Here is a 24,276-nt window from a genome sequence, read left to right on the forward strand (position 1 = left end):
AAAGCAGCTGGAGTTGGTTTAAAATGTGTTTTCCCTTTCCCACCCCTAGACCTGGATCTTCCTTTTCACAGTATCTTCTCTTGCAGCCTATATTAATAGTAGAGAAGCGTGTAAGAAATGTTGTACATCTGTTACCTGTTCTTCCTGCCCCGCTCTCTGCTCGCCTCCTCTGCGTAAACAGGCAGACGCGCCGCGTTGCATGTGTCAGCATGCACCAAGCAGAAACGTTTTCAGTTGCAGGTACCTTAAAAAGGAAAGAAGACAGAGTGTAGGGAAGTCAAGCCTTCAAGCACACCGCGTCCCCTTAAAACAGTCCACAGAATATAATGATCCACAAAATGTGTGTGCAGGGAATATTGCTTGAAGTTGGAAAGTAAAGTAACAAATTTCCAATCTTCCAAAAAGGAAGGGAAAAAAAAAAAAAAGGAAAAAAAAATCACAAAAATTGAAGATACCTTTTTGCCTTGCTAGAAGCTTATGGAAGATTCTTATAAATGACATATTACCATTCCACCCTTAATAAGAAACATGGTCTTTTCTTGACATGCAATAGAAAAATCTACTTTCCATGAATATCTAAGAAGTGAAAGGCCTGAGAATGCTAACCCAAAGGACTGGTTATGGATCTCACTGGCAGGGTATGCTTTGGGCTTCATGACATACCAAATACCAATGTAAAATATGCAATGGAGAATCTAAAAGGCTATCTCTTCAAGATTATAGGATTGCTCCTTTATCAGATCCTCTACTGCGTTTCAGTATGATCACAGTGTGGTGCATCTTCATGTTGGTTTGATAAGACATGGATTTAAATACCAAATCTAAGACTAGACATTAAGTTTCCTAGATTTCTAGGAGCTGAAAATCTTGACCTGGATTTTCTGAAGAGCACCTCAGATGGGCTCTTCCTCTGAAAAATCACGATAAGACAGACCAAAAGAATGACCAGCAGGCTAAGACTCCTAATTACAACCTCCTAATCGATTGTATCCATAGCCTTAGGCAAGCTACTTCAGCACTTCACTGAGTCTGACAGTAAAGGAGGAGGAAGGAGCAAAGAGCAGCAGTACAGAGGCTTTTATATGTGCATTGTAAGTTGCCATTTCATGTGGATCAAATAGTTAACAAGCACTGAAGGATTGGTTGAGTTTAAAGTATTACAGAAACTTCAATATCCACTCTAAACCCCCTGCAGTCCATTGTCTTCCTGATCGGTATCCTTCACCAGCATGCTCAAGAGTAGACTTTCTTCTGTGGTTGCCATTTCCCTCCTCTGACATATTATTAAAAAAAAGAACAGGGGTAAAAAAAGAAAGCCACCAAAAACATATAAAAGCACACTATCAGCACCACTAAGCCCAGCCAAATTACTAACGACCTTCCAGAAGTAGTTAAAACTAAATCTGTGCTTTGAAACAAGAATACAATTGTTTGTTTAACTAGTTATTGATCCAGACTCTTTAAACTAATTACTTAAACTATTCATCCTGATCCTGGAAGCAATAAGCAAAAAAGAAATCATGTCTAGACTAAATGATAATGGAGATTCTTAAACATATTCCTCCCTGTTCCAGTCCTTAGGAAAGGTTGGAATTGCTTCCATTTTCTTCTTCTCTCCCGTTGCTCTCCTTTCCTTTCTGCTTCCTTGAGTGAGCCCCATCCTGTTTCCTGAGCTCTAGCTACAGTACTGCTGAGCAGCACATCAACCTCAGTGGGTGCATTTATTCCCTTTGTAGCAAACTACATTGATCACATAATTCATGTCTTAAACATCTTTAAAAGTAGACAACTAGTGATGAGAAGTCTAGCTTCACTGGGTTATATTTTGTAACATTTTCAGTGGAACAAAACATTGAGAGGCATGCAAATAATTTTGACAAGCTTTCTTCTGCTGCGTGTTATTGCTAACAAAAAGGCATTGAGGCATCGCACTGACAGATTTAGATATTCTTCAGAACACATTTGTCCCCAGTACAGTAACACCACCAGCCCTGGGATTTACATCAGCACCGTGGCATGGTGCTGAAAGCCTCGGGGCTCAGCCCTGCTGATGATCCAGGAGACTACAGGGTAAGTTTCAAATACGGGAAAGATCCCAGCTTCTGAATACAAATATCTCTTGAGCATCTCAAGACTTGACTCACCATTTGCATAGACAGCGCTAAGGTGTCTGGAGCATACAGAACAACCTTACAGATGCAGAAAAAGTAAGCCCTACTGAAAACTTTACATACTCACCTACTTTTCCATGGTGTGAATACACTCTGAAGTACATTTGTCCTGGAACTGGCAAGTCTCCTCCTCTCCCACAAACCAGTTTGTATTGAGACTGCAGTGAACAGGATTAATGTGGTCATCTGAAGAACTAGGAACAAAGAAAACCCTGCAGCTCAAAACCAGTCCTAGGTTTTGAGATGGAAATGTGGATAGCCTCACCTACAGTCCCTGTTTATACACAGGCACATGCACACATCTATCAGCCTGCTGGAGAACACTGAACTGCTTGACATGGTGAGGCTGCAAAAGCTAACTTTTTAATGAAACCCTCAGGTGTACATACCGTTCAGATGGGAGTCTAGCTGTTCATATAGAATGTTAAGCCCAAGATACTGACTTATAGAGCAGGGACCTTGGAGATCATTCTTGGAATGTGCAAACCATACAGAAGCTAATGAATCACTGAAAAGATTCGGTCTGGTATTTTCAGATCCCTTGATTGCTTCCACTTATACCTAAGGGACCTCATCCTCCTGCTATGAGACTCAGAGGTGATGATTATCACAGATGTACCCCTAGATGTCTGATACAGTGGTACACATGGTGCAAAACATGCTGGTGCATCAGACCCTGGGGTAGAAGTCAGCTGGCTCTCCAGTGCTGACACTCCAGTTAGAGAATAATATTATTTTGCATTGGTTTTATGAACTACATTTTTGAACCCTACCTAAATATGAAATAATGAGCTTAACATTTTGACATATCCATGACTACCCACGACTACTCTGTCTACAGTGACTGGAAAGATTTTGAATCTGCCTGCTGCAAAAAACACCACTCACTGCTGCTTGGCCTGGCACAGAGTCTCTCCTAGCACCTTGCTGTCCCTATTTAAGACACCTTAAACAACATGTCAGTCCCACAGAGGCTTGCTGTAAACATGGACCTTCACCAGTTCTGTACCAGCTTGGTCACCTCAGAAAATTCAGCTTCAAGAGACAGCAGTGCTCATTTGACAGTCACACAGACGGGTGACATACAGCTGCTGATTTTAGCCCATAAAAATCATTCTCTCCTGGAAAGTCTGCAGCAACAGCTTCAGGCAGTGCGTTAACCTCCGCAGTGCTCTGGGATACTCTTCAGGCTTTTTTCTGAACACTCGTTGGTAACTGTTATGGCTTGTACAATGCACATATGCTTGCATTCCTTCTCTGTCTTGTTTTCTAAATGCTTATTTCTCATAAGCAGGGGGATGCCAGCTAGACAGAGCTCAGCAATCGTGCACCTTGTGCACTGAAACACAAGGGGAAACAAATGTCCTGCATTTGCTGTCCTTCCACCTTCTTGACCTTACCAAGAATCTCAGCGAGCAAACAGGAAAGGATTGCTGCTGCATCTCTCAAGATTACTCTCTACCATTGTAATCTCAAGTGCACCAACCACTGATTCCCAGCATCAGCACCTTGTCAGGGACGTGATCTCCACCTAATGGATCTCATGAGCCTGCATTTTCACCTGGTATTTAACTTTCAATATTTTGACATACTCCTTGCTAAAACCCCTGGCTATGTAATTGCAACAAGAGCTGTATTCTTACATTTAGCAGCAGTGTGTCTAGACACACTTTAGTACAACACCTTGTGTTTGCTGTGTATGACAATCTTGACAAATTTTAAACATTTGGTCACTTTAAAACATGATACTAGCATATATCAATACTTCTTCATCCACAGAATTCAAAGCATCTCATGTATTATCACCATAACTAATTTTTTCAGCAGAGAGGGCAAATATTTACAGTACAGAGAAAAGACTCTTAATTAAATTCTTGTATTAGAATTGGAGGAGACGACTCAGCGACAACAATCCAACTGTACATTCTTGGAGAACAATGTGGCTTCAGGGTTCCACCTAAAAACTGTTTAGTAGGCAACAAGAAATCAAGTTTCCAGCACTGTGCAAGAAAAGTGACAGCCAAATAACTTAAGTAACTTGTTCAAGATCATTCCAGAAATCAGTTTCAGTGCTGGGAACAGAACACACTTTGTCTATTTTCCTGCTGTTTAATTTATTCACTGACCCCAGTGGCTCCTCCACAACTCCCACTAACAGCCTGTCTCTCCTTTGTCTTCTTAGCCTCCTAATTCTTTACTTCCTAGCCATATCCTCCCAGTTTGCCCTTAAGGCAAACGATGCATGTTGAACAATTTTAACCACCTCTCCAAGTCAATCCTTCAAATTCCTTAACCATTTTTGTTTTCTCTCTGACATCAATTTGGCACTGAGGCAACCCAACTGAATGTAAACACTGACTCGAAGTTTTCTGCAGTTTGGAGTGATGGAGACTTGGAGGCATCCTAGCGCTTCTCCAGCCTGTGATGCAGACAGCCCCTGGGGCAGGAGCAGGCTGCTCCCCACATGCTCCCTCGGGCAGGCGATGGGCTCATCTGCCCCCACACCGCTCCCAACCTGTCAACATCACCAATTACTTGTTTCTGCCTAGTTTTGTGCTCCTGTGCACTGAGACCTCTGTTGCAGTAACAAGTCATCCTGAATCAAAGCCAAAATCTCCCATATTAAGTATAAGACAGTCATGGAGATTAGCATGATTTCCAGCAGCTCTGTTGATGGTATTAAAAATTAATTCATCTCAATACATCAGCAAAGCTTGCCACAGACACAGGAATGCATTCTGCCTGCTCTGTTCCATACCAGCTTTATTTTAAGTTATACTTGAGAACAGAGCTGACCTACGGCAGACAATTCAAATTCTGTTTCTGTAGGGACAGATTTTTTTGGCTGTCACCTACAAGCCAGTCCAGCTGCAGATCCCAGAAATGATCTGTTCACAGATGCTTCATTATGACACTTGGGAAGAAATCAGCAAGAAGTTTACAAATTATCTCAGCTAGAAGCTGCCCTTGCCTGTCAGTCTTATAATAAGAGGCGACCTAGCAAGTTCAAATGTAAAAAAATTGGCTTCAGAGACTCACCAGCTTGCTGTGTCCCGCAATATATCCAGAGGCAACAAACCATGTCAAGCACACAAGATGGGTTCAAAGTGTGCAAGAGCTGAAGTGATCTGCAGAAGAAAATCAATGCAGACAAACCTGTGTTAAATAGCCACATGAGAGATTAGTGAAGATCAGTACCTTAATGAAGAGACTCTTTTGAGAAACAGGAGAAGGAACTGTATTTATTATGCTTCATACTGTCTTTTGGGGCAGAGCTTGCCTAGCAGAGGTGTTGTGCTTCCACAGATTTCCCCACCATGTCTGTTATCTATGAAACATCAAGTAGCTGCAATGATAAACTCTTCGACAGAGTTAGATTGGAAAGTTAGTTTTGCAAAAGTAAATGCATGTAACTTGTGTAAAGCAGAAGAAAAAAAATTGTTAACAGTCCGTGATAGGGCAAGAAAATCATCTCGGATTAAGATGCAAAACCTGTAAAAGCAAGATGTGTTAAACAACAACCAAACTGGAGATTATGATAACATATGCAAGGAATTTTTGCTGCCTGGGCAACCCTTCAGGCTCATGGAATGTTGTGCAAAGCAGAGAGAGAATGACTTTATGAATGTTTATGTGTTCATGGCAAAACAAAAGGGGAAGGAAACATTTTCCAGCTCCAGAAAGTTACATTGTAAAGGGACCACTGTTAATCAAAACAACAACAAAACCCCCTGGTTTTACTCAACTGCTAAAATCCCGTTTTAAATTTCAAAATCAAGGCATGATGTTCCTTGTGGAGACAGAATCCCATTATCCTGCATGCCCACTTGCAGGAGCCCCGCGCCTCTGGAGCGAAGTGTGCTAGCTGTTTCACAAATGAACTGCAATCGGCCACTGATGAAAATTAGACCCTGCAACAGATACAAAGACTGGCTACTGCCTCTTACAAGGCTCCTTCTTTGGGATAGCCTTCTTGCTTTCTCCCAGATGCAAACTGCTTTTCCATTAGACTCAGGAGACTAACTGCGATTTCAAACATACTGAGTGACAAAGCTTCCCCTGAATATATACACACATAATGCGTTTTCAGTCTTTTCCAACACCAGGCATTTTCCTAATTATATTCAGTCAAAATGTTTTTGCTTCTGAGTGCCTTGATGGATCCTTTCTGCATAAAAAATAACCCAGATTGAAGTCACCAATGCAGAACTGCTGAAAGCCTCACCTGAACCTTCCTCTCTTTTACCATCAGTATAGAAACTTGCTTTATAAAAGCACTTGGGTTTCCTGCTCTGCTGCATCCAGCAGGTGTCCAACACCCCAGAACTAAGCTGTCCCACCTTTGGCTTAGATTTTCATCCCCTTCCACTCTGTAAGATGGTTAGGGTGTGCCAGTTACTAAAAAAAAAATAAAAATCCTAATAACCAGCAATGTTTCTTCTCCAGAAGGGAATTAATTATACGCTTCCAGCTTGCTCTTTACCGTCAGCCTTGCAATAGCATTCACTGAGCAGCTGGGCAAGATCTAAGTTACGTGGTAAAAACCAATGCTGTTCACTGCCCTGTCACCACCCAGGGACTCAGTGTGATGAGGTTCATTTTCTCTTCTCTGCTCCTTCGCTGCTCTGCGCACTCAGGTGTGTCCTGGCTCCACAGCCAGTCCTTTGGCTGGTGGGTGAGGTGGCCGTGCTGCGGGGCCGGTACCCCAGCCTGTCTCTCCAGGAGGCAGAGGGAGTGGTGGGTGACGGCAGTGAGGGTACTTCACTGACACATTTGCTCCAAGAAAGGGCTCCTACAGCTTTTTCTACTTTGCAAGACCCTCCTCATTTCACTATTTTCAGCGTGTCTTCCATTGATTTTCAACAGGAAGAATCATTCCAGAAATGTCTTTTATTTGCTTCACTCAGTGCATTCCAAGATCCTCTGTTAAAAAGCACCATTTCCACTGTTTCACCTGGGCACCTCCGAGAAACTGCTGGCAGCGTATCAAAACCATGGAGAATTTCTAACATGGCCATATCCTCCTTTACTTTACAAGCAAAGACTACTGCTGTCCATATTCCCAATGCAGAAAGCCGAAAAAATCTGAACCAGACAGAAAGCAGCGCGATGCTTTCCTTTCCTAAGCTGCTTGTAAGATGAAATGCTGACACTTTCCCATAGGACATAATCCCTCTTGAAATCCTGCTAAGGATTCTAGACTGACAGACATTAAGCCTTTGAGGAATTTCCACAGAGGCTACATCCAAATGTTACAACACTAGAAAAGCCTGTGAATACTACAACGATGTGACAAACGGGTACCAGGCAATCGTATACAAGACCCCTGCCTGGTGCTAAGTCGGGGACAGAGCTCTGATGGGTGTGATTGAAGAGCGAAGGACCAACATTTACACATTTGTGACCACAAAGATCAAATCTAGGACCGAACTCCTGAGAGATGAATGTTCACAGGAGACGGGTTCCAATGAACACTGAGACTGAAGTGTTTTCCAGCACTAGCTTTCTCCTGCCGTGTCCACCTCCCTTCTGAAGCGCACGGTGCAGCCCGCACGGCTCAGTGCTGCTGCCGCTGCCTGGCCATCAGCACCGAGCTCCAAGGGAATGCAGGTATGGCTGCACCTTCGCCTGCCCCATCGATACACCGTGTTGCTTGAGGCAAAAACATCTCAGCTCACATCTCTCTCACCACCCAGCTGCAAGAGCCCAAGCTGAACGATCATCTCTGGGTTGGTGTCCTTTGTCACCTTGATTGTACTCGCAGAAAAGAGCCACCCTGGGCGTGTGGGGCTGTGGGGGAGCGCAGCCTCCCTGCCGTAGCTCCTGCTGAGCTGCAATGAGCCATCACTTACCCAGCCCCCTCATACATTTCTTTTCCTGCCAGCATTAAAATTGTTGAATTGGCATTTTCAGCATGACTCTGCCAAGATGAACTTGAACTACACACGCATCTGTCTTCTTCACATCAGTGTGAATCTTCTTTCACTGCTTCCAGGGTTGTTAATCCTTATCCTCTGGGACTGCACTAGGACAGTCCTTTCTTCTTGAGGATAACTGGACTGTCAAACAGGATTCTAGAAAGGACAGAACAGTTCCTTTCATTTTTCTTACTTCTTTACAATTAGGTATTCAGTCCCATCGGAGCAAAAAGAAGGACAGATGAGAGTTCAAGCATAATTCTGGTATTTTTTAAATGGCATTCATTGGTGATGGTCAATCAGAAGCCCATTTCAGAACTTACAGTTAAGAGGGATCCTAAAGATAAAGCCAGCAAATACTAAAGGAAGGAACCACAGGGGTACGAGAGAGAAATAAGTGTTCACTCGCAGTAAAGCGCTAACACAGAACTGTTCAGACAACCAAAAATGGGGGACCCATAGTGCATAAGGCAGCGCCACAGGACAAACGTCAGAGGACCAAAGGCTTATGGAAGGGACCGTTCCCTTCAGCGTCCCTTCAGCCATAAGACTTGTATCCCAGTAGCAATGTAAATCTCGGAAGAACTAGGCTGGAGTATATAAAACCAGGCACGTACACAGGTCATAGCAATGCCTCGCAATGTAATACTCAGCACATCGGTGGCGCACATATTCTTCTTGCCTGTGTAGTGAGAAGAGAAGAAAGATGGTATTTTCTGCTGTGCCAAGCTTTCCCCCCCCATCTACACTGCACATACATGTCCTAATGAAATGCAGCCACTTATGTGAAACACAGAACACCAAACAACTGGGGTTTTAACATGAGGGAGGGAAAGTACAGGGGACTTTCCGTTTGACTACATAAGACACCAAAACTACAGCTATCAAACAGCTATGTCTACAGAAAGTGAAAGACCATAATTTACCATCTCACCCGAAAAACAATTTTCAGCAGTATAAGGCTGCTAGCAGCAAAATGTCTCGCTGGTTTATTGGTAAATCACAAGAGAGAGCATCTTCAGCTGAAGCATCAATGCCAGGCAATGATTTCTACACAATCCTGTGCTCACAGCCTTGGAAAATTGCCTGGGTCTCCCAGCAGAATCAAACAAGATAAAGAGAGAGTGATTCAAGTAATGAGTAATAACAAGGCCTGGAAAAGACTGACTGCTTACAGACGAACATGATAGTTGCAGTAATTAATAAATGTGACAAGACAGAAAGGAGCCGATAGTAAAGTAAGCATGAACAGGTTACAATTCAGATCTGACACAGTTTGAAGTTTCCACTCCCAATTTGGACATTCTGAATTTTATTCTTTAATTTATTTTGAAGCTGAACCACCCCAGCACTCAGATCTGGTTTCAGCTTTTCATTTCACTAGAGGTGAGGAGGATCTGGGGTTAGAATTTTTGGACTGACCCTACCACATCTTTAAACAATGGCATTCAGCCTGACAAAATTCACCTACTCTACCATGGGAGAAAATACTCATCAGGGGTGAGGTTAGACTGAATCCTCCGATAAGAAAAGCCATTTATTCTGAGAACAACTTCCCTCTAAGCAGAAAAAAAAAAACCCAAACAAGGAGTAGCCTGAGAGCAGTTTTCCATTTTCATTGTCAGGGCAGTTTTGGAAGACCCATGTTCATTGGCAGTCCTCACTACGCCCTGCAGGACCTGTAACCGGATGTATGTGGGAGAATGAAACACAATACCGGCCTCGAGGAGCACTCCTGAACTTTATTTTTTTATTATTATGATTCACCTAGAAACTGTAATCATGACAAAGCCATCCCTGGGACAGACAGCATATAAACTATCCTCAGGAAGAAGTTTCCTGCTCCAAAAGCGTTACAACCTCATCAGTAAAGCATAAGAGACGAACAAGAAATGATCTTTCAAGATCACACAGCAGCTCAGCAACATGATTGGGATCAAAAGCTGAGTTTTTCTGGCTCCCAGTCTACAATTCCATCAGCCACATCAAAGGAAAGCAGCATGGATATTTTCACTCGTGTCATCTGAATGTACATTGCCCAGCTCATGGTCTTCAGTGTCAGTCAGTGAAACGAAGCATACCCTGAAATAAACGCTGCCCCTACCGTGTCAAGGCACCACAGCAGGGATGGAAGATGCACCCAATACGCTGGTTTCTCAGTAGTAGCTGCGGTGAAGGACCACCCGTGGGCTGGGGCTCGCTCACCCATCCCCCTGGGGATGCTGAGGGGATGCAAAGCCAGCAGCGCCAGCACCGCGCACATTGCTGTGGCTCTGGGTGAAGGAGGGAGAAGAGGAGGGCACTGGGGGCTCTCCCCTCTTCTTGGTGTAACTACACAGTTAGGCCATGGTTCCCCCTCTTTTTATCCCAGTGACAGAAGGTGAAAGCTTGCTATTCCCAGCCACATTTATTTATCACTTTATTCTGGTCTCCATGGAAACAAGTCATGATATTACCAGCTGCAACAGGGAGGTCGAGAGGTCTGCAGAAGCTGCTGGGAGCCAGTGGCACAGAGCAGAACAAATGCTAAAACTAGAAAAGTGTAATTTCTCTGCAAAGAGCAATGAAATAAGTGGCAGGAGAGTTGAAAAGCACTAAATGTGAGAGGCCTGAACTTAATACCACTTCAATTATTTAACAAGATTGTCTCGTCTATGTATTTGGATGAGTATGATCAAACCTCAGGACTGCTGAGGTCGTCTCATCACCGTTTACAGACAGCGCTGGCATATTGTATCTCTGCACCCACTGGGCACCTTTGAATTGCTTTTTATCAGCCTCCTCTAGAAAAGATGAACATGGAAAAAAAACCCAAAGCCAGATGCTCAGAGCTGAGCTTGATCCTAAAGAAATCCACAATGTCAGGTGAGTCCCGACTTGGCTCTAAACAAGCAAACAAACACAGATGACAGTAATAACACAGAAACACAGGTAGCAAACGCAGGCCATGCAAGCCTGCATCTGGAGTCGAGGATAGTTTTGCTAGGGACCAGAGCCAGACCGTATGATTCTAAATTGTGAAGAATGTGAAATGTCTTCCCTTATCCATATCATAAGCTAGAGAATTATCAAGTTAAAAAATGTCTTTCAGACAAGTGCCATAGGAGTCAGTAGGAGACATTGATCTCTCCCACCTCCAGTATTTTATGTTTCACTTACAGAATGTCCATCATACGCTCCCCAGGGTAAATGCACACAACAGTCAGCCTCTTGTAAGGGCTATGGGAATGTCCCAGTAGATCCTCTGTCTACACACCCACCTGATACACCTCACTTGTACCACAGGGTAACCACAAATGCAGCAATCTCATAGCTAAATTTCTTGACACAGCTTATGTACATCTCCGACCATAACTCAGCTTCCTAAGGAAGCCCAGGAGAACTCTCTAAGCAAGGATGGCACACAGCAGCCTGTTACTATTTACAAGAACCACTGACTCTGTTTTCAAACCAGAAAGAACCAATTGAACCATTCCATCTGATCTGTAACAAAGAGTATAAACTGTATCCTTGATAGAACCACTTGTCTGAGCTACAGAACAGAGTCTAGAAGGTAAGCCCAACCAGAAACCCTGGTTATAAGAAATAATTGCAATGCCTGGACAGGGTTTCCTGCAATGCATCACTGGCATCATTAAAAATGAGAACCCTACCTTCAGTCTTGCTTTAACTCAGATTAGGTTATGCATTTGTCTGCCACCCAGAAGAGAAAAACAGGTCTTGTTCCCCCCGTGCACAGACTGTCATGAAGTCACTCATAACCTCTGCTTGCTAAATTCAGTACATTCAGTTTCTGGAGTCTGTTAGTAGAAGACCAAAAACCAATTGATGGAAAAATTTGCTGCTGTATTTCACAGAATAAACATATGAAAGTGGTGGGTATCTTAAATATGTATTTGTTCATTTTGCCTTTGCTTCAGACAGGCCATTCCCACTGCACTAAATTGCAAGGATTTTTTCCACAAGTACCTGGCAAACATCTGAATTCTCTGAGATGGAAAATTGTTAGTGATCTCACAGTAGACTGAAAAGACTCTGAATCTTTAATAACCAGGACTTTAAGAAAGGACATATTATTTCTGAGTACTGAAGTGCTGAGTTATTCAAAGTTTTCATCCGCTACAAAGTCAGCATCGGTCCCAAAAGCTCACAGAAGGTACCAGAGAGCCTTCCTAGAGGCTGCCTATGAGCCATGAATTTTATTTATTCTTTTTATTTAATTTGGAATAACATGTCAGACTTGCAGGATGCATGTGTAGCATCAGTGCAAACTGGCTTGTTTATTTGTTTTCTGGCCAAAAAGCAACAGGTGCTATTACTGAGAATGTCTTGAATACAAAGAATTGCAAACGAACTCTGCCTTACAGAGTTTGGGGACAGATTTTCAAAAAGCAGCTCCGATATATTTGCAAATTATGTGTAGGCATACTTGTGAACATCACCAGCACTTCCAACATATCCACCTGCGAACTGCTGTAACTCTTGACATAAGGGGTTCTGCAGGTCCAGGTATGTACTGCCAGCAGCAGTTTTGCTCAGGCATTGCCAGCAGCAGGAGTATATTTAAAGTTGTTTAAGCAGAAGTCTTGCACTTGCTTTTAAAATTTTGGCCCAAAGTGAAAATTGAAGAAGTCAATATCCATCAGCTTATCTTTAAGAATCTAAAATCTGGAATGCTAAAAAGAACAATTGATTTGTTCTTCAGTTGATGCAGAAGATGCTGTTGCAAGTATTCATCCAACAGAGTAAATTATATGATGCGTATGTATGTGATCAAACGTACATTGAAGGGACATCATCCCTATGGGAAAGTTCTGCAGAGTTTAGTCAGAGACACAAACCTACTGGCCATTTTAAATGATGCTCAGGAGTCCTGGGCCAGATGAGATTTACACCAGCTTTGTACCTCGTCTGTCTCACACCAAACCACACCACGCACTCATGGTGGAAGCAAGCCAACGGGGCTGTCATGTAAATATGCCCAGAGGCAGCACATCCATGTTGCCCTGCCAGAAAGAAAGAACAAAGAAAGAAATCAGAACTAATTAGTACTGTGATGTGTCTGAGGCTAGATTTAGCATCATTCAACAACCACAGGCAGCAGAGGAATGAAGAAAAATTGAGCCAATTTGTGGCTCGGTATTTATTAGCATTTAGATAATATGCCCCATCCATCATATACAACGCATGTTTCAAAAGCACCAGCGCTCCTGCGTCCTGAGTGCCCAGAACCCTTGTAAATCGCCTTCCTCGGATCTTGCCGAGAATAAAACACATTCATCTGGGTGCAACCACTGGGGGAAGACATTTTTTCCTTGTGATGGAAATAAAGACTGATGATACAAAGCGGTCATAAAAGTAGGAGGCTGCAGATTAAGACAGAAGGAATCCACTCCTTCCCACTGACGTACATCTCTGATTTACAAGCTGCCAAGCACAGCCATGGGATTATGGGAATGAAATCCTGGTTAACATTGACCAAGACAATTCGAAAGCATCTAAAAATCTTCAGCCGAGTTGGTTGCTCCATTACCCAGATGTTATTTAGCAGGGCAGAGAAAGGGAACCCCAAGACTACAGAAAAGGGCCTGCAGAGGTTCCATAAAGGAAAACATTAAACACGACAGTAAAAAAGTTTGATTCCTTTCTTTATCCAGAAGATAAGTGACTGTGGACAGCACCAGCTTTACACAGCTTTAGACAGCTTTAGACAACAGATCTGTTTTCAGATGTTGCTGCCACCCACCCCTGCAAGCACTCCAGACAAGCAGCCTGGAATGAGTCTTGCATGTGCCATTTAAAGCGCAGCTTAACCCTTCAGGAACGGGTTCTTCCTGGCACTTACTGCGTGGTGCAGAGCAGCCAGCGGTAGAGGTCCACGGCTTCACGGCACTCTTGGAAAACACGTTGTTTGTCACGTTTATTCCCCAGGCACTCCAGGACCAGACTCCCAGAAACCTCATCAATTTTTTGACTCAATAAAACCCTAAGTGGTTGAAATTATAGATACAGAAAATTAAACGTGCATTTAGGCACTCTGATAAATCAAGGCCTATACAAATTAAACACCAAATGAATCTTTTCATGTCGATTTCTGCTTTGCTGAAGTTTTAATGAGTTTTGACCTTTTATCCCACTTCAACATGGGACACATTAAAAAATCTGACACATTTTTCAGGCAAAATAACTTCTTGCTTACCTTTATTTAAGAAAATAAATTGTTCTGGGTCCTAAGTAGTTGTCAGCTTGAAAACAGTCAGGCTTTTCAGTATTTGAGCAGCTGTTAACTAAAAACAAAAGAAAACAAAGCAACTGATTTCATAATGAGCATCTATCTATAACCATTATAAATTATTAAAGTCCATTAACTTATTAACATAACAGTGACATTGGACTTGGTATTCCTAGCACAGACATATAATGTCTCCAGTTGCTCATTTATTTACTTGCATAATCCTTGACAGTCAGGTCAGACAACCCATTTCTGAGTGAAATGGCAATTCCTGGGCTGTTACCAGTGGCTACAAAGACCCAATAATGGTGACAGAAGAATTAACTCACAGAACATATTTGACAAATAGATGAACTTCAAACTCTCCAGAGGCTCAGGACTGTAATGAGGAAGGAGGTTAGTAAATAGGAACATTTTAATTCAGGAACAATGACATGTAATTAATATCAATGCCATACTGACACACGTCCCCAAAACAATTAGGATATGCTGAACAAGCAGTTATGTTTACTGAAATTTCTGTGCTAGCAAATAGTGGGGATGAAGTATGCTTAAACCAGCGGGAAACTGCAGGTCCACGGAACTGTTACAGTTCAGCATCTCCCCTTGCTCGCTGTCACGTGCATGCACGCCCGTATGAACGGCATTTAAAGGCAGTCACACAGCAGCGGTGCATCAGAACTTCATGGGGTTCGGTGATTTGCACATCTACCCCGTTCATCACCTCACCACCGCATCTGGAGTTTTTACAGGGATTTTAAATGTTAAAAAATGTATCTGAGATAAACGCTTCTGTATTCCCAGGCCCAAATCCGCTACGTCTTTCCACAACCTTGGAAAAGGCAGAAATTAATCCAGAGACTTCATGAGGGGCTCAGCTCACACCTCCTTCCACCCTGGAAAGCAGACCTGGGTCTGACACCCCTCGGTCACACAGGTCCCCTCTCCATCACCCCGCAGCCCCAGGGCTCAGCCACGCAACGGCAGCTTCACACCCCAGGGTTACCTCTCTGCTAACACAGCAGGTCATTCAGAAGATTTCTCCCTCCCCTCCAGTTCCCAGACCCTTAAGGTGAAGACACAGTATTCCCAGACCCCCGGCCACAGCAGGCACTGCAGTGACGTGCTCGCAGCTCCTGCTGTAGTCTCAGGCTGTCCTAGCTTGGCTTTGGCTTTGACTCCCATCAAAAGCCACTCCCGTTGGCTCCTCCTGCCCGTCCCAAGCCCCAGGATCACTCTAGTGATTCTTACCAGCACAGCAGCACAGAGCGATCCCATCGTGTGCCTCTGCCTCCTGCCCACACATGCCAGCCACCCAGTGCAGGACAGGACCCGCCGCCAGCTCCTCAGCCCTCCCCGGCACAGCGCTGCTTCATGGGCAGGAGCTCCTGCGAGGGGACGTGGTGACACCATCGACCTGCTCCAGCCCAAACTGCCTTCAGAGAGCCTGAACTCGCCCATCTCCCTTCTGACCTGAGGAATGAAGGCTGCGCAAGCCTTACAACTTACAAAAGTCTCACCGCCGGGGTAGAACAGGCCAGTTGTTCAACAGTGCATATAGCAGCCTGAAAGAGACAACGAAAGGAGAATCGTACACTCCAGATGAATCTGAGTCCTAGGACGGTGCCATGTAATAACACACTCTGGAATACGGCCAAGGCCTTGGACTTAAAATACCCTTGCAAGATGTACCCTTGTAAAAAGTGCAAGTGATTGCTGTCTTGATTGCCAGAATTATCTGAGCGACATCAGTTTCTCCCAGTACAGACAGCTGTTGCATGGAACAAAGCTTGCTACCGAGTCTGTTACCAGCGCTGCTCCATGAAGTCCAGACTCAATGGTCTGGTATGAACTGGTACAACCCAGTCGGTTTTTCTAAACATATCATAAATAAGGTACGAGCTGTAACGGTGTGGCAGCGACCCTCTCTTTCTCTGGCCACTGTCCTATACAGTTCTGTTCTCATCTGTTGGATTACTCAAAAAACCCAACCAAACCCACGGCTGAACTTTTATATCTTCAATTCAGCTCCTGGGTAAAATGCCAGTTGACAGTTGACAGCCTTGGATCTTGCAACTTGAGTGTAGTGTGTGAGCATGTCTCCTGCTAGAACAAAACCCGAGCGTGACAGTAAAGGGCTTTTTTCTCTGGGGACGAACAGCTCTCCAATCGCCCAGCTGCTGCACCTCATGGCAGTTGACTGTAACAGAACTACAACAAAGATGGAACAGGGAGGAGAAGGCTGACTGATTTCTTCAGTCTAGTCCACAAACAGATACAGATGCAGTCACACCAAAAATACAAATTGTACTCCAAGAAATAGCAGAAATTAAACGCACAGAGGTATATACAGTGCTCAGGAATAATGAAGGGCTGAAGGTAATGATATAGCCATACATAAAGGTCATACATATATGACCCTTTTCCCCAACCTTAGCCACCCCACATTACAGCACACCACAGAATTAAAAAAAAAAAAGGTAGGTGGCATTTTCATGTGCTGTGCACTGGGATCCCACCTCTGCACTGACATCAAACCAATAGCTGGAGCTTTTTTAAAGCCAGAAAGCCTCCGTTAAACCCAAGCAGCAGGCAAAACAGATGAACCAAGCAAATGACTAACAGCATGCCCATTGCCAGTGACAGCCGATATTGGAGGGGGCATGTGGGAATGAGGGATGAGTGCTCTTTTCCATTCTAAATACTCCTGAAAGCTCAATAAATTACTAACGCTACCCATGGCAGCAGAAAGGTGTCACGCATTCTTGGTGACTGGTACAGGCAGGTAGAAGCGTGTCCCGTGGCTGGTCTGGCACAGCACACTAGGAGGAGAGACACCTGCTGCTGCCTTCGCTGTTTGAGGTGATGCCCCACCTTCCCCCTGCCTTACCCTTCGCCTTCGCTCTTTCTGAATATATTTCTGCATTGTTGCTGCTTCTGGCTTAGCATCTGCCTTCTGCTAACGTTTCTACCCTGGTGATTACACAGCCTTCCTATCTGCACCTGTGGCTCCACCGTCTCTCCGGCTGGTCTGCACCAGCAGCCACCCACACGGCTGCAAGTGAGGAACGTGTGGCGTGGTGTGACAAGTCCTACAAGATGGGCAAAGTGCAAGAGGGAGGCAAAACTTTCAGGGTATCTGTCCTTGGAGGGTTTGATTTGTGTAAGACAGAGCATGGAAAAAACCATGTAAATCTAAAGTGTTTGGATTTTGTTTGTTCAAAAACGCTAAAACCTGTCACGGCCCCCACACTTACTTACCCACAAGCTGCTCAGCTGGTAGGTCCAGCAGATATGGCCGCCTGCACAGTTAGAAGGCAGGCTGAGCCTAAGGATCTCATTTTCTCCTTGATCCACTGTTGTGCCCTTCCTGGAAGACCTAACGCCTTGGGCCCGGCCTGGGCTCTTGTGAAAGCACCATGAAACCGATGCGATCCTCATCCTCACCCACGGGCTCAGCCTGGCCCATCCTCACTGAGAGGAGGTCCTTGCTTTAAACCCTTCAGTCAACAGCAGGCACCCGAAGGCTCTCCCTCAGCATGCCCCAAAGCTCCCAAAAGCCGTGCCGGGGTGTACGTTTGAGTGGAAACAGTGTGATACAAGGGGACTTTGGACTCAAGCACTGATGCAAGCTCACACCCAAAACATCATACAGATTTACCGGTTGCCTCAGATGCGAACTCAAGCCTAAATACATGAAAATCTTCTTTCTCTGTTATCATGAATATGCATAAATTGTGTCTTCCTGTGCCAAAAATCACATCATGGACATATAATCACGAAAACCACCGTATAACTTTACTGTAGAACTACAGACATTTTGCATGATGAATCAGTTCTAAAATTTACGTAGCACGCATTGAAGAACCCTGACGGACGTCTCATTTGAGTTACCGCTGGCACTGTCCTGTACACCTGCTGCACTGCTGAGCCAACGGCAGGTTCATAACATGCATCCTACTCCTATTTCTATTCCTCTTCCATGGGAGTTACAGATTATTATTTCAAGGAAGGTTCATGGTTCTTCCTGAGTTACTGTATTTTTTCTGGCACACAAGTGAAAGTGCACCGCATAGAAATGAGACTGTGAAAAGAAAAGCGCATGCAAGGCTCCATTAGGGAATGCAGGAGCCTTTCAAGGTCTCCTCAAGATTAACAGCATTTTTATGGAGATTTAGTTGCCCGCCTTTCTGCTGATGCTTTCAATAGGAAGCTGCAGTAACCTGACTTAAAATTAAATGAAGCTACTTATATGCGTAAAGTTAACCAACCACTTAATTAGTTTCCTAGTCAGCCTCTTTTTGCAAAGTGAAAGAAAGGGAGGCATTCATGTTCATTTGTCTCACAATTAAAACCCTGTGTTTTTTTTAAAGGAAGGATTGATACTGCTGTCTATTCACAGGGAAGAGATCTTGTTTCTCTGTCTGGAAGCATGCTGTCCTCTAAAAGAAATTTAATGTTCATCAGAATCACACCATATTTTAAAATGCCTCTCTGAGCATCTCGTTTGTCAGCTAACAGCTGCTTGCACCATGGGTAGACAGAGCATGCTCCTGCACCTCAGCACATTCCTTCCAGTGATGAAGTGACAAAATAACAAGAACGGAGGCATCAAGGGGAAAATGGAGGAAGACAATCCCTGCAAAGGGTCTTGCTCAAGTGGAAATCAGTTGTTTCATATGCTTTGTTAAGAGATGGCATCCCCACCATTTTACAGCTCTTCCCTTTCTGAGTTACCTTGTCCCTTACAATACAGACCATAGCTAAAACCACTAATTCCCCTTTCCCAAGCACACCACCCCAAGGCTGCTCACCCAGGACATCAATATATGCTTATATTCCTCAGAATATAAAATCTCTCAGCCTGGCTTTGCTCTTTGCTGTTTTTCTAGACTGTACTGTCTTGAGAAATAATGATACCTGAGAGTTGTCTGGGCATGGGTCTGGCTTTTGAAGGCGTGGGGGCAAACCTCTGAAAAGCAGGGGTTGCCCAGAGCCTTCCATCGGAGCACAGCCAGAGTTGGGCTGCCGAACAGGCTGGCTTCAGACCCACTACAGCTTTGTGCAATGTTACCCTTTCTGTTCCAGGGTACAAGCATTGTGCTCATCACGCCACAGTGTTCTTTCATGAAATCAAATGAATGTACTGTATCATGTCACCGGGCAGTCTTGGCTGGGCAGATGAGCGAACGCCAGCCCGATGACTGTTGAGGATGAAGCGCCTCATTGTAAGAACCTGTCCTAATGCTTTGTCAGGGTTCACTGGCTATAAACAAACAAGTACCTCAAGGGCCTGGAAGGCTGCAGTTGTGATTCTCAACAAGGAGGGGGCAAACACCAGGCACCGCTTTGGACTTCTTTCTCTCCTGAGGTCTCAGCTGTACCTCTGGCAGGATGACAGTGGAGAGACACTTGCAATGTGTGCAGACATTTCAATAGCTGTGTCTGCTGCCTTAGATCTGGATAATACATGGAGGTATAGTTATGTTACTTCTGTTCTCAGAGGTAGAAGAATCAGGGTTTTTTAGAACCTCTATGACTGTTCATCTTCAACGCTTTCATTGTGCATTTCAGCACAAAGTGAAAAAACATTGATTTTCTCTGTTTTTTCCCCCTAGAATTATCCATAGCAGGGAACGGCATGAAAATCAGTTGTTTTTCCAACTATAAGCAGAGTTTGAACCAGGCTGCTTGCTTCCAAAGAAAGCACCAGCAACTCGTGACATGCTTTAGAAGTCCCACCCTGCATGAATTCTGACTTCACTATTTTTATCTGCCTTCTGATTAAACTTTATCTTTCAGATATTCATGACTATCATCAATTACCAGATTCCCCTGCAAATTTCTGGGAACGTATCTCAGGTCTAAGAGGTTGCCCTAATGCGGTCAGAGGGAAACGTTCTTTGAAGATTTTTAAAGAGGAGCCTGAGGCAGCCCGGGAGTGTGGAAGTCTCCCATAACGTTCCACCAAGCAAGCAGGGGAATAAGCAACCTGAGATGCCCTTGCCTACAGATTCCTAACCTTTCTTACATATTTATCTTCCCTCATCATCCTGCTACATTCTTCTGTTTCCACCCATCAGGAAAACTACCAAACACATGGATGGAGGCAAGAAGCAAGAGATAGCTCATCTTGTAGGCAAAGTGATGGGTAATCAGACTTTCACACCCAGATCCTAATGCTGAAAGCTCTTATACATGTCAAAATCAGTGGTCTTGGATAAGTTTGAAGAGAAGCAGATTTTTAAAAAAGGCACGTAAACAGAGGCTTCGGGTGAGAGCCCATTACTTGCCTCACCTGGACAGCCTGATCCTTCTGCTGAGCTTAATGGAAGTACCTCTTGCAGCGCAGCAAGAAGAGAATCAGCAGACACTGGCTAGGTTGAAATCTGGGTTACAAGTATGGCTGTATGATGAAGTGAGGGTAGGATTAGGTAGTAATACTCACCCTGCAATTCAGATTAAATGCTAACGGCATTCTCCTGTGTGTTGTGACTACAGCCAAGCAGTGCTCAGTCCATGTCAGGCCATGGCAGACTGCAATGGAGCAGCAGGTGCATTTTGCATCAATGGCTGCCTGAAGGAAGAACCTTTAATGCCAAATGAAATCAGAAGTTTCCTCTCTTCTTTCTGCTGTTTTAGAGCACCATGCAAGTTCTGCAAGAAGTATGTATGGGAAAGGTTTACCACAGCTTTTGTGTCATGACTTGTGCTAGTAAAAGATAATAGACAGAGATGCCACATCCTTCTCTTCCCGTGTCTCCATGTGGCAGCAGACACCGTCAGGCAGAGGGCTGATGCAAGTGTCTCTGTCACTTTTCTGATAAGATCTGACAATATTAATGAGATTCAGGAACAACTTATCATGGTGAAAGATCATGAATGGCTTCATTTTTTTCCTGAATCCTGACAGAAAAAATTGTGTAAGTAGTGAGAGTGGTATATCAGGATGGGAGGAGAAATGAGGGAAAAACAAAGGCTGGGGAAAAGCTAATTACAATCTGCAGCCAATTCGAAACACTTCTCTTGGACGGACTCGTTATCAACACAGTGATCAGAAATTTCACCTGTCATGTAGTGCCTGATAAACACTGATACTCTGTTATTAACATAGTGCCATCTAGTATCTATTAACAGTCGATAGCACTCCGTTAGAGGCTAGAAGAACCCTCCCCACAGCATTATTTCCCCCTCTATCTTCATCTTCTTTTCTTCCTTTTTTTCGTTTCTGTGGTCAGACGGGAATCAAACAGTGAGAGTTTCTTGCTAACTCCTTTTGACATCTCTGATAAGGTTAGCTGGGATCCTAATGGTACATCCTAAACTTAGATTCAAAAGCAGAAAATCACTAATGGGCTCCTGTGAGCAGTGAAGATACTGCTCGTTTTAAGGCTTTAAAGCTCCCTGCCGTGGATTGAGCCAGCCTGGTCTTCTGACATGGAAAAGCTGTCAATCATCTCAGCCAGTGCCCTCACTAGGCAAGGCATTTCATAAGCCACATGACCCAACCAGTCAAGACACTGAGCAGGGAAAGGCAACAAGTGGCTTAGATCTGTATAGCGCTATTAGGGATGGAGATGGGAGCCTACATGCTCTCAGACATCGGCTGGGTTTTTTCTCCTACTCTTCACCTTTGCCTGAAAGGGAATGTATCAACAAAGGGAAACTTCAGCAAGAGTTTAATCAAAGCTGCAGACAAAAAGGCTGGAAGTCTGTCCATGTCTGTTAAAAGGCTGAAAAAACTTTAAGGTCTGTTGTCTGACAGTGGTAGCACTCATTATACCATATTCTGGACTCATTATTAGGCTAAAATGAAGGGCCCATTTCTACAAAGTGCAGAGCTGGGAAGAGGATGAGTCCCGACGACTCTTCCATAAATCAGATGTCCTTGCTTGCCACCTGCTTTGTTACTCCACACACAGCCTCTTCCTTGCATGTACACATGTTGCTCTGTTTGCGTTGGGCTCTTTGCACAGCAAGGACACAGTCCATTTCTCTTTTTTGTCTGCAGAGGTGATTGTCAAATAAAAGGCAAAGTTGCTTCTGATGGAGCATCTGTAAGGATCAGAGGGAGATGGTTGGTTTTCTCAAGCTGTTGTTGAAGCAAAGAAAAAGACAATCCTTGGAAGCAAAGTTGCTTTGACTTCTATTTCTGCCCTGCAGCAGGGCGTGGTGTCGGCCAACACCAGCACCGATGGGTGAGAGCAGGCTTCCATCGCTGGGAGCTCTGCTGTCTTGAACAGTGGCTGCCTTCTGCCTCAATTTGGGGCTAGTACACATTACCCAAGAAGTACCACAGAATTGCAGCTATTCTGAAGGACTTATCGGACCTACTCACTGACAAAAGCAAGGATGTGACCAGGCTCAGACCAGCATGCAGTGAACAACATTCCCAACCACATCTCGGACTGTGTGGGTCAATGTTCAGGACTGTCCTGTTCACACACCCACCAGAGCATCATGTGCAGTGGGTACAGGGTGATTTCTAACAAGAAGGATTTTTACAGAGGGTATTTTTAAAAGCCTGATAAGGAGGGGAGCAAGAGAGGAAAGTGGAAAACAAAGAGGCAGCCAACTTGAGAAATACTAAAATTGCAAGCAAGTAACCGTGAGGAAATAAAAGCCATGACCAAAAAAAATTTTATCTTTCAGGGTTTGATGTATTCCTGCCTGTGAATCTGCTTCAATCTATTTAAAGGATCAAAATTCATCCTGTCTCTGGATTTCCAAAGTTTGTAGAAGCTACTTCAGCTTACATTATTTGTAAATCTGGTCCATTGTGTCTGAAAGATTGGAAATGCCCAGCACAGAAGTAAATTGCACAGCAGATTTCCCTACTGTCAGCAAAGCTGGTTACCTGAGGAGACCAGTATCTCTGAGCTCACCTGCATGATGCAACCTTGCTCATAAGGAAATGAAAGTCTTACCTCTCCTGCTAGACTTGTGGAAATCCGTAGGATAGGTTGCACTTTATGTGTTATGTGCTCTGATATTCCCTGCAGCCTTCTTCTGTAAGAGCAGTTCGCCATAATAGAAAAAATGAGTGGAAAGCAATTGCCACATTCGGTTTGCATGCTCTGTTAAAAAAGTAAATTAACAATACATAAAGCTGGCAACAATATCTAACCTCAAGACAGCAGTCCTCTGGAAAAAGATGTGATCATGTAATTAAGGAGTATATCATAATGTAAATGGGCAAAGGGGCTAATTAAATTCATAAAGTCAACCTCTATTCTGCTGTTTTCTGATTGTGGAGTTCGTCAGTTTGCAGCCTTTATAATACTAGTTTAATGTAACTTTTTGCGTACAATAAAGAGCTTTCTTATTAGCTGTGACTTGTCTATTCTCTCACTTGCATGCCTGCCTGGATTGAGTCACAGCCCAATGAGTCTCTTGCCTCCTGAAGTCATGTAATTATCTCAGGATCTTAAATTAAAAAATAGGACTCTCGTAAACCTCTCTGTTCTGAAGGAAAGTGCGAGCAGGTGAATCCAGCATAACTGGTGTGTTTGTGTCTGTGGAGAGCCTGAAACAATAGTTTTGAGAGATATCAAATGTCGTGTGTATCCTAATAGAAAACTAATTATTCTGGCAATTCTTTCAACACCATCCCATTAGGGAACTCTGTCACCCCAGTGGATATTTATGGGAGTAAGTACTTGGAGAAATCTTGCTGATGACCCTAGCTGTTATTACTTCTGTTTCTTCTAAAGATAAATCTCCTTGATCTTTCTGGGAGAATAAACAAACCCATTGCTCAGAAGCACTTAGGTCCCTGCCTTAATCCCCTGGCCTGCTCTTCTCAGTCTGGATTTCCAGCTGCCATACGCTGGTCGATGCCCTGGCTCTTTTGTCTTTGCCTCACGCTCTAGGGATATGAAGGGGCTGAGAAACCACTTGAGCTCCTGCATTTGAAGTGTGCCTATTTGTGAACAAGGACACACCTAATGACAGC

At 44.0% G+C, this 24,276-nt stretch overlaps 1 protein-coding gene across 7 annotated transcripts in view; it reads right to left on the reverse strand.

Annotated features, from left to right (window-relative positions):
- C13H8orf48 (chromosome 13 C8orf48 homolog) overlaps positions 1-24,276 on the reverse strand; it is a 118,290-nt gene that overhangs the window by 37,073 nt on the left and 56,941 nt on the right. For 6 of the 7 annotated variants that reach the window (XM_055817753.1, XM_055817757.1, XM_055817751.1 and 3 more), the window contains 6 exons: positions 23,249-23,398; positions 14,289-14,376; positions 13,935-14,075; positions 12,931-13,095; positions 5,211-5,299; positions 136-244 (listed from right to left, as the gene is read on the reverse strand). The gene's annotated coding sequence lies outside the window, so the exon portion shown is untranslated. The remainder of the gene's footprint in view (positions 1-135; positions 245-5,210; positions 5,300-12,930; positions 13,096-13,934; positions 14,076-14,288; positions 14,377-23,248; positions 23,399-24,276) is intronic. The other variant, XM_055817754.1, reaches the window with a different exon arrangement.

This window comes from Falco peregrinus, chromosome 13, assembly GCF_023634155.1.
Source record: "Falco peregrinus isolate bFalPer1 chromosome 13, bFalPer1.pri, whole genome shotgun sequence".
NCBI lineage: Eukaryota > Metazoa > Chordata > Aves > Falconiformes > Falconidae > Falco > Falco peregrinus.